Here is an 11,680-nt window from a genome sequence, read left to right as displayed (position 1 = left end):
TTGTTGGAGCGAGTCCACAGGAGGGCCATGAAGATGATCAGAGAGCTGGAGCACCTCTCCTATGGAGACAGGCTTGTTTTCATACAGAGTTAGGGTTGTTCAGCTTAGAAAGGAAAAGGCTCTGGGGAGACAACAACCTTCCAGTACCTAAAGGGGCCTGCAAGAAAGCTGGAGAGGGACTTTTTACAAGGGTACATAGTGACAGGACAAGGGCGAATGGCTTTAAACTGAAAGAAAGTAGAGTTAGATTGGATATTAGGAAGAAACATTTTATTGTGAGGGTGGTGAGACAGGTTGCCAAAGAAGCTGTGGCTGTTCCATCCCTAACAGTGTTCAGGGACAGGTTGAATGGTGCTTTGTGCAACATGTTCTAGTGGAAGGTGTTCCTGCCCGTGACAGAGGGATGACAGGGGGATGAACTGGATGAGCTTTAAGGTCTCTTACAACCCAAGTCATTCTGTGATTCTATGATTCTATTGTGTGCAAATCTGGGGCTCAACTTTTTGAATGCAAATGACTTTCAGTTTGAAAGCCAGGTTTAGGGTTACCCATATAGTATATGCTGCCTCTCCAGGGTCAATTTGCTAAAACATGAGAGAATAAAAACATAGAAAGCTTTTCTCAGCCTCTCCCTGCAGATTACTGAAAATGTGCTCCTCTGCTCAAGCCCCTTTTTTCAATGGGCTGTTTCTATATTCTAATGGTTATACCTTCCCTCACTATTTTATAAATCTTAAACAATATTTCTTCTTTAAATTACACTTTAAAAGCAAAGCTGGATCCCCTTCATGCAGCTCCAGAAAAGCCCACTGCCCCAGTGTCACTGCCGTGGGACAGGTATAGCTCCCACCAGGCTGAGCCATGTCTGAAAAAGTATCCAACAGACTGCCTCCACTCACTGAAAGTGGAAAGCATGAAATGCAGATGGACAAAACTGATTTGTCTGTAGCAACTTAAGTATCACTTGAGACAGCAAGTGTCAGTCCAAAACCAAGAGAGGGTAATGGGCAAGGTAATTCTAGACTACCTTGTAGGCTGGTGGGAAGGGGACAAGAAACAAAAACTAGAGAGACAGTCCTGCAGCATGACAGCTTGGTTTGGATGCTGGGAACAGCTGAGATCTGCAGCAGTGAAACTGATCTGGATAACAAATAGATTCAAATGAGTGGTTTAGCAGTGACTGGGAAAGCAAAAGAAAAGGATTTTATCAAAACTCTCAAAAAGTTTGCAGCAGCAAAGAACATCACTGACTGCAGCAAGTGATGATGTTTTATTCTGCTGAGACATCTGGGTTGAGCAAGAGCCACTGGGGTGATTAATCAGGTGAGAAACTTAACCTACTTAGGCCATGGAACCTGGCAACTCTGCAGTACTGCCAAGGATAGTATTGCTGGGAAAAGTGTTTGTTCAGCTCAGAAAAAGGCTGCATTGTTCTAGAAATAAAGAACATGTTGTCTAGCTCTCTACTGTAGTACTCTGCTATACCTTTCTCACAGCCACATCATGGAAGTAAATATCAAACCTGCCTGGGAGGTATCTGTCCTCTGAATGCCCCAGGAAGAATGGGAGGAGTCCTTTCAAACACAGGATGTGTGAGGGAGCAGAAAGTAGCACAGCAGTATCCATTCCTGGGGCTTTTGGGGTCCCCGCCTCCCGGGGAAGGTGTCTGTGCTCTCCAGAGGCAACAAGATCACTGCGGGTAAGTAAAATAGGACATGCGTTTTCATCCGCTAACCGCATCACACCCATTTACTCAGTTCTGTCTGCATTCCTCACCTAATACAGGCAAGACAAAGCCCAGACAAAATTGCCCTGAATGTAGGAGCATAGCATGGAGGAAACCATGGAGTAGATAGACCATCCGTTATCCATGTTTCTATTGCAAGCTCTGCCACTTGGAAGTCAAAGAACAAGATTGTGGTGATGGGGCTTTGCCTGAGCTCAGCTGTCCCTTGGGTACCTGGGGACAGTGTGAGTTGTCAGTAATGGCAATAGGGGCAGGGCAGCAAACCGAAGATTCATCTTCCTCCTTTTAGCATGCTCCAAATAATCCTACTTTTTGTTACATTTTTTTAAACAACACTCTGCTTCAGTGGGGCTCCTAGAGACAGCAGAAGAATGCTGGTGGAACAAATAGGGCTGGGATATGCGTTGAACAAAACATTTTAGCAGAGCAGGATCAGTTGTGCTACTGCAGGCAGAAAAGAAAGGAAAAAGATAGTAGGACGTGAGAAATGTGAGATTTCTGGCTTAAAATGATGGCCACTGTGTTTTTAACTTGCTTACTGCTAACTCTCTTCCTAGCTGGCTCTGTGATAACTGCTTTTTCTATTCATCTCATCAGTCACTGTGTAGTAGGTATTATATCAAATAAAACTGCCCACAGTGAAAGACCCAGGCTCTTCTGTTTTTATTGTTCTGAGGAAGTTAGTGTCAGTAATGGTTCATTGCCCAGTTTATCTACTCCAGTGATCTCTCCTTGACCAAAGTGAAAACTTTTGTTACAAACTTTCAATTCTATTACCTCACATTAGTATCGTGTGCGGAAAAGGACTCCGTGGCTGTTACAGACATTCAGAGGTGGATCTCATTCAAGACCTTGTTAAACATTCTTAACATAGGACAGTGATTAAGAAACTTCACCTTACAGGCTTTTAAAAATCTCCCTTCTTAGTTAATGACAGAAAAGGATTTCTCTTGATCATAGATGATGGTCTTAACATTGGTTTGTTGCCTATTGTACATATATTCCCAGTTAAATCAAAGCACACATAAGTATTTATGTAATGTCAAAGTGATAAATAAGGCATTTAGGACAAGATTCAGACCAAGCTGTGACTGCAGCACAGTTTAGGCCTATTGATCCTAAATAGCAGATCTAGAAAACCTTTGGACTGGCATTGCTTTACATCAGGCATGTTTACAACTCATAGTGGAACTCCAGACTGAGCCTCAGAGCTCTCAGGACCACAAGGTTTAGCCACTTGGGTGCAATTACTCACATGTGATGAGCCTGGCACTCAGTCTAGCCTTTAGACAAAACCTATTATCCCTAAGGAGGGATCTGCATGGACTGAAGCCAGTGACCACAGGAAGAGCACCAGAGCTGCCCTCAGTCTGAACAACATTCAGCTTCAGATTAAAACCTCTAATTACGGGTGCCTACTTGTGTGTGAATGTCAAAACTCCCATCATACTCAGCAGACATCTAATATTGGCAATAGAGGCAGTGAGCAATTTAGCTAACCAAAATTTGACACCCAGGGATGGACTGAGCTACCCAGGTGTAGATGTCTAGTTTTATTTTGGTTGCTGTAGGGTATCCTGTAGCTACCACTCCAGGAGATGATGATCTTCTGTAACTCATATGTCATTTCTGCCACCTTTCTGCAGACATTTCAGCTGCTCTGAGGACCCCAGATGGCTTTGTGTGGGCAACTGAATTGCAGCCCTAATGGCTGGTTAGATGAGTATCTCTCTCAGCTCCAGTGAGACTGCACTGATTAGATCTACCCTGACTGTAATGGGATCATAGATGCAAGTACTTTCATCTCAAACTGGAAACCACCACTTCATTAACAAATACAACTGCTGATAGCAATATCCACTTATACATAATTACTTACCGGTCTGCACAGTCATTCAGGGAATCAGATACTTGATGTGAAGCTTTGTCTAAACCCAGGAGTTAGACTTTTAGCTTCTGTATCTTAAGAGTGTATCTATATTCCTATGCTACGTACTATCCCGAGGGCAGGATGACATCTCTCTCCCTTTAGGTTGAAGAGCCCTTTACAGCTTGGGGAAACAATAGGAAAGTGTCTAAAAAGGAACATGTCTGTGAGGTCTAGCAGCCATGGCCTACATCTGGATAGTGTCTCCTGGATGTTTTTCTCCCCAGGACATTCTAATGTAAAAGACACAGAGAGGAACAGGGCCAGGTTGGTTACGGCTGGTTAGAGGTCCCATCCAGCAGTTACATGACTGCTGTTGTTCCTGTCTCAGTTATTCACTTGTTAGTTCCATGAATCTGTAGCATAATCACAGATTCATGCAATGTCTTAATTCATGTATGTTACTGTTATGAAGAACTTCAGGGTCTGCATATATCACAGGCCTTTATATTTACACCTGTACCAAGGCAAATTATTTGGGCTTGATTAAAAATTAACCTTCCAGAAAGCCATCCAGAGTAGATAACTTATCAGTTCTCTTGGGAGCCTTTTTTGAAGGTTAACACTATAATAATTGTTAAGAAATACATGCTCTCTTTTTTTTATTTGAATTTGTTCAGCTTGAGCTTCAAAATGTCAGTTCCTGTTATGCTTTTATCTGGTAGATTCAATAACATTTTACCAACCAATTTTTCCATGGTTCTACTAACCAGTAACTGAAACATCTCCTAATCTGCTTTTTTGGTTAACTGATTTTTCCTTTCTCAATACACATGTCCTAGCTCTCCTCTGAATTATTCCTGCACCCTCTTCTAATGTTGTTAACTCATTTTTAAACTGTCATCACCAGACTTGCATAAGTTCTCACCAAGGTTGCACAAAAAGGGTAAATCATGACAGCTTATTTATACATCAGTCATTAGCCAGAGCATTGCACAGGGAGCTCATCTGGAGTAGTCTGTTGCTCTCTTTTTGCCTCTTTGCTGCCAGTCACCTTGCCCAGGAGTTAGACTTCTGAGCATGTGCATAAGACAGGAGAGAGGAGAAAGAAAAGGAAAGCCCTCTTCTATGTGGGGTTCTTCAAGATGGCTCCTAGGTAAAGGAAAAACAAGGGCTGGCAGTGGTGAGTATGGAGGGGTTGGGATCCAGAAGAGGATGCAGCAAAAATGAACAAATAGCATGTTCTGGAGCTATAATTTTAAGAGCTGGTTGAACTGAATTGTTTCTGATACAGCTCTGACTTCTTGTTCCTCTGGTTTTAAAATAAAGAAGGACAACTACAGAGTAGTATTGCCATTATCAGCCCCTGTGCTATAGCTGCTAACAGGGAGTTAGCTGATGAAGTGTATTTGATGTACTTGATGAAGTGGCAGCACAGGCTAATGAAATTGTTGTTCACTCAGGCATGTGAAGATTTTGACTGTAATCCCAGCTCTGACTGTTCTTCTGCTTCCAAAAGTAACTTAATCATAATGTATTTCCGTTTCCCCAATGTCCTCTTCCCCCACACACCTTTTATCTAACTCTGTAAAGCCAGGACTTAGAGTTATCACATCTTCTAATAAAGAACCCTAAACCCACTTGTAATCTCTAGGTGTTACTTTCACTTCTTTTCTATTCTCTCATCTGAGCACTGACAATGGAATTAGGTGCAATGTTTCTGCCAAATTCCTGTGGGTAAATGTTCATCCTATATCCAGATTTCCTCATGGTCTCCCATCCAAGTATAGGACAGACCCATAATTCCCTACCCTCTGGCTGCATGTCTCTAGGAATAGCTCTCGTTAGTAAATATTGTATTCACCCTGACATCCAAAATGCCACCAGCTTCTTTGATGTGCTACTGTGAGGACAAAAATGGCAGGAATGTAAGAATCATTAGAGTGTAAGTTAAATGTTGTGCTTCCTAGAACAGGCACTTCATGCAGCTGCCGAAATAGCTCTGCTGAAAAGCAGACTAGCATACCAATTTTCACATTTTCAGATCTTATGCTGTGCATACCAATGAATTTCTAAATTGTTTCTTATGCAACTGTAATACTGTTTATAAAAAATTTAAGGTTATTTTAAAAAAAGACACTTAAAACTACTTTTTAAATAATCCAACAATGTGACCCTATGGGAAGGTCACAAGGGTCATAAGGTGACAGATTTTAACTTTTGCCTGTATGAGACAGAATACAAGTTTGCTATTTTACACCACACACAATGAGCAAAGCTATCAAAGCTTTCCTCAAGGGTTTAACATATCAGACTTGAGTTTCACGTCTTTCTATGTCATTAGGCTCCCAGAACACATTTTTTTTCCTTTAAGATATAACAATGGCTCAATTATTCTGATTACTATACTTATAGAGATGAAAAAAGAGAGAACGAAGTTACTTTTACTAGACTCAGGTCACCCACTTGGTTGTGTGCCAGCATACACAATAACACTTTGGGTAGGAAGGGGTCTTAAAGTATCGCACTTGCCAATTTTTCATAATAAAAATACAGACAGCATTAATAGCTACTAGCATTTCCGGCATCACACTTGACTTCTGGAAGGGGATCCCCTGCCACATTCCAGAATTGACGTCTGCTGGGAACAGCCGTCTTCGCAAGTGCCAACTGAGCTCCTGCAGGGAAGGACCCACATTCAACAGCCCATCTATCAAACAGAAGGCAGACAGAATTAGCAGTAGGATAGAGAATAAATGTCATAAAATCTTGAAATTGGCATGATATTCTATTGATGAAAGAGAAGGAAGATATGAAAAAAATGGGGAAAAAAAGCAAACAGATCCTGACTTGCATGTAAACAATAATTTTATAGTTCTACACATTTTCATTGAAAAAGAAAATTGAACAGTGATTCAAAATCAAAGGGGGAAAAAAGAAAAAAATCAGTATTTTAAATATGTTCTGTCTCTGTCCAACAAAGGAATTCTCATTTTTCCTTCCCAGGCATGGTTGTAATTTTACACTTCTATTTATGGTTAGAGCAGTCTAACGTAACATTAAAAGAATTAATCTTATCACCACTGAGGAAGTACTGGAAGATAAAATCAGGATTGCTCTTTGATCATTAAATGGCTTTAGAATTCTGCACACAAACAGATCTCTCTCTGCATTATCAAATGTCAGAGACACAGTTATGGCTGTTTGTGAAAGATATCTTTTTTCCTGCTCAAACTTACATACACAGACCTTCACATGGGACACATGCTCTTTTATTTTCACATCTTTTCTCAGCTAGATAAATTGGTTCTATTTGTAGGAAGCAGGAGGGAAATTCTTGGAATTGTTTACTGTAGGGGAGGGAAAGAAGAGGATTACTATAAGGACAAAATAAAAGGGTCTGTGTGTCATACAAAGGTGCTTGTAAACTTGGAGCACAATTGCCTAGCTTCAGGAAAGTACTCTTACATCCACAATATACACCATGTTCAAAATATGGGAGTGGGGAAACAAGTAAAGCGTTATCATGGTAATTTGCAAGTAAATCCATAAACAAACAGAAGTTTGGGGTGATGTTGTTATGAATAATGAATATGCTAGTTAGGACAATTTATGCATTTTAAGACATAATACATGTTCGCTATATATATATATTTGCCCAGGCAGCCAAGAAAGCCAGCAGCATCCTGGCCTGTATTAGAATTAGCATAGCCAGTAGGACCAGGGAAGGGATCATCCCCCTGTACTCAGCAATGGTGAAGCCGCACCTCAAATACTGTGTTCAGTTTTGGCCCTTCACTACAAGAGAGACATTGAGGTGCTGGAACAGGTCCAGAGAAGGGCAATGGAGATGGTGAAGGGTCTGGAGAACAAGTTTGATGAGGAATGGCTGAGGGAACTGGGATTGTTTAGTCTGGAGAAGAGAAGGCTCAGTAGCCACTCTCTATACAGCCAAGAAGGTTGTATTGAGGTGGGGGCCATTCTCTTCTCCCAGGTACCAAGCAATAGGACAAGAGGTGATGGCCTCAAACTGTGCCAGGGGAGGTTTACATTGGATATTAGGAAAAAATTCTTTACAGAAAGGGTAATCAGGTCTTGGATCAGACTTCCCAGAGCAGTGGTGGAATCACTGTCTCTGGAAGTGTTCAAAAAACTGCGTAGATGAAGTCTTCAGTGGTAAGGGTTACTGGTGATCTTTGCAGTCCTGGAGTCATGGTTAGACTTGATGGTCTTCAGGGTCTTTTCCAACCTAGTTAATTCCATCACTTTCTATTCTACTCTATTCTATTCTACTCTACCCTACACTACTCTATGCACATATTCATACTTAACTGAGACCTCTTTATGATTCACTGCAACCAGCCCCAGGTAGGGGCTGGGCCATGGTGCATGCAAGATCAACATGGACAGGACAGTGGCAGGCTTGCAAGGAGACCAGGGGCACAGCAGCACTGGGGGCTGCAGATCGTGGAAATGGAAGTAGAAGCCAGAAGCCAGTGATAGGAGTCTCAGAATAGGTGATTAAAATGTCAAGATGACCAATGTGGTTTTTTTTATTTCCCCTCTCCCCCCTTATTCAATTATCAGCAGCAATTACAAACTGACAATAACGCCAGCAGAAATATAGAAAATTGTCTTGGATTGAATGGCAGAAGATCAAGTAGAAAAGAGGGCAGAAGGACTCACAGCACATCTTTTCTGCATCAGCCCTGTGATTCAGGCTTACTGTTCACTACTGCTCACTGACAGGCAGAATAACTAAGAAAACCTTGTTTCAGTAAATAGGAAAAATGCTTGGGCTGAAATGTAGTCATAAAAAAAAAGGTGCTCTTTTTTTTTTTTACTGCTTTTCTATAAATTTGTACTTCTTCCACAGCCCAGCACCTCCCTCACTCCCTCTTAGGCTATCAAGAGACACATTCCCTGTGTCCGTTTTGCAATGGAGTATTTCAGAACTTGATCACAAACCCCATGGTATGCTGAGCAACACCCAGTCCAAATGTGCCCTAACAGAATGACACAAAAAAGCAAATTGCTAGTGTTTCCTTAAGGCAGATTAAAAATATTATGAACTTCAAGGTGTTGGTTTTAAATGCAAATCTTCATGGTGTTTTGGTTTTTTGTTTTTTTTTATTTATCTTTTGCAGGAAAAAGCTTTCTTTTCGTTCAATGCATTTGACTAGCTAAAGCAGTTACATAAAGTTGAGTAGACCACTAAAGCTAATCAATGGGAGGAAGTACTTTCACAGTTGGTGTCTATATATATAGCTTCATATGCAGACACAGACATACAGACACACAGACACACAGCTATTGCTTAGGAAAGGCTCCTAGAAATGTAAAGAGGCTGTATAACATCCTGGAATATTTCCCCCATTTTCTGACAGCAGGACAATAGCACCTTTTTGTTCCTGGGGAAGGCATGCAGATCAACAAGGGCACTAATCTGAGTAAACCTGGCAGGCAGCAGCAGGATCTAGCTCATCACAGAGGCCAAGAGCAGGGAATGGCATAACAGGTCAACTTAAAAGTTACACTTCCCAGCATGTGCGCAGTGTGCTGAGGTGCTTATTCCAAATCTACGTACAGAATGAAGTCAGTGGAATTACACCGGGGATGAATTTAGCCTCATAACTTTACTGATCTATTTCCTACAATTCTCTTAAGTATTCAGTTGCTTCCTGCTAATTATTTTTTGCATTATTTTATAGAAGGCTAGTGTGTGCCCCATGGGGCTTTTGTAAAACGTTCTTTAATCATTGTCACTCAAAATAATTTAAGTTTCTGAATGAGTTTATACAGTAGTAAAGTAGCTATTAGAGAAAAAGCTATGGTTCTTGTTTTATGGGTTATTAAAGTGAAGTAAGTATTTTCCATACAAATCTTCTTAACATTATTTCGTTAAAGCCTATGCCAAACTGAATTTGTGCTTTGGTGAAGTTAATAGAGCTCCCCAGGCTTTCATAAGAGTTCATTTTCACATCATGAAATATGCTTGCAAAAGACAGTTTTCATTTTTAAGTTTGACCTCAAAAACTGTTTCTGTATCTCATATCATAGGATTTCTTATTCATAGGCAAAATTAAGCAAGTATCTTGTCTCCAGGACCCTTCTATTTTTAATTCATTTCATACTGAAGAAAAAGTAGGACTGGGGTATTGTGAAAACATTTAAAAGCACAGATATAGTTGCAAAGATCAAAAAATCAGCCTCCATTGTGGCAAAACAGCTTGTTGCAGATTGCACCTGAGACATGGACCAGTTTCTGTAAAGTTAGTACTAAGATATGAACTCAGGGACTCAGACATTAAATGCAAGATCCATTTACTTTAAGTATCATGTATTAGGTATAAGGGTTCAGCAAATGCCTGAAAAAAATATGAACAATCTCAAGTTCTCTGCTTTCTCCTGTACGTAGCCTTCTCTGAGTAACTCTTTTTTGAGTCATCCCCTGTATAGAATACTACTAGAGTTTTCCAGATGCCTTGCAAAGTACTCCAAGTATTGCGTTTACTTAAACAAGCAAACAGATAAACAAAACAGAGCACAGCCAGACAAGGCCCAGGATACCATGTAGTCAGACTAATCCAATTCATATTTCAGTGCTTTTTCAACATTTCTATCTTTCTGAAAGATGTTAAGATGTGGTCCCACAATTGCTACCAGTGCTGGGTAGGTGGCTTTGCCAGTAGATTCAACCAAGTTGTCAAACACCAGCTCTGAAACAAATAAAATGAGACAGTGGGAAAAGAAACAGATGTTTTTTACCTTTCTAATGCTACTTTTGGAAATTATCTAAACGATACCTTAATTCTATATGGCTACTTCTCTGCTTAAATTTAAATACCTGCTGATGTAAGTTCTGTATTTAGTTGGAGGCCTGCTATGTTTTCGATGACCAGGCCAGCCACCCCTTGTCATTACAATTCAGAGACCTTTTTATATCTGTTCCAGCAAAACTCTCACAGCCACAATGACAATTGTAATTGCACAAGACATTTCAGTAGCTGAGCCAAAGCCTGAACAGAGGCCAGCAGATCTCCTAGCTTCTTTTCCAAAGGCTGCATTGCTCTTATTCAAACAGCCTCTCTCTGCTGGTTATCTGGTATCAATTTATAATTTACCCCACTAGACACCACTCCCTTGAGCATTATTTCCCAATCAAATAATTAGTCCATTCAGCTCCTCTAAAATATCCTCTGCTGCTTTGAACTGGGGGAGACTGGGGTGCTTAGTGCATAGTCTTTAAGCTCTGTTCATGCAGCTGAGAGAAATGACTCATGCTGCCAATGTGGATTTACTCATTAGGTCTGTTGTGCTCGTAGATGCTCTGGGGAAGCTGACGCTGACCAAATATTTCCTTTTTATCAGTGCAGCTATTTGTCTCTCATCTTGATACAGAGCAGTTCTGGTTGTCTCTGGTATGTGCTGCAATCTTATCAGATCTGCCTTCTCTTTCTTTCCTCCTTTGCTCATGAAAAGTTACCCTATTGACTTTCTCAAAGAACATTATCAGAGCTATTTCACAACCCCATCACTTTAATTGCCAAATACATACAAAACATTTCGGTCTCAAAAGAGATAAAAAAATATTCAGAGGTGAAATGAATAACATCCACATATTTTAAAAGATTTTCCTGCACAGAGCCTTCATTTTGTCCTTTGATATGGTTTTCAAAATTAATTCCAGTCCTGATCTCTCAAATCATTTGCTGACTAAGATCTACAAAACCTCAAATTAATTGGCAAATTTAACTTTTCAAATCATACCTTTATGCATCTGCGGAGCTGAAAAACCTTTACCACATTTTGAAGACAAAGACCCCTTTTTTGTCTTCATCTCAGACCAATAAAGAGGAAAACTTCCCATGACTAAGTCAAGGACTGATTTTGTGATAGTCTCCATATTCACCAAAATGATCTCTTGTGGTGTCCCAGACACGGTATTGGAAACATTAATCTGTTCTTATGCTGCTTCTCTCACAAACCACAGATGTGTGCATTCAGTTAATCAAGTTATAAATCAAACTATTTCTATTATGAGTAATACAACCCATGCATTAATA

The sequence above is a fragment of the Pezoporus occidentalis genome, unplaced genomic scaffold, assembly GCF_034315485.1.
Source record: "Pezoporus occidentalis ecotype Australia unplaced genomic scaffold, CSIRO_AGI_Poc_V1 ctg112, whole genome shotgun sequence".
In the NCBI taxonomy this organism is placed as follows: domain Eukaryota; kingdom Metazoa; phylum Chordata; class Aves; order Psittaciformes; family Psittacidae; genus Pezoporus; species Pezoporus occidentalis.
Note: the sequence above shows the minus strand (reverse complement) of the source record.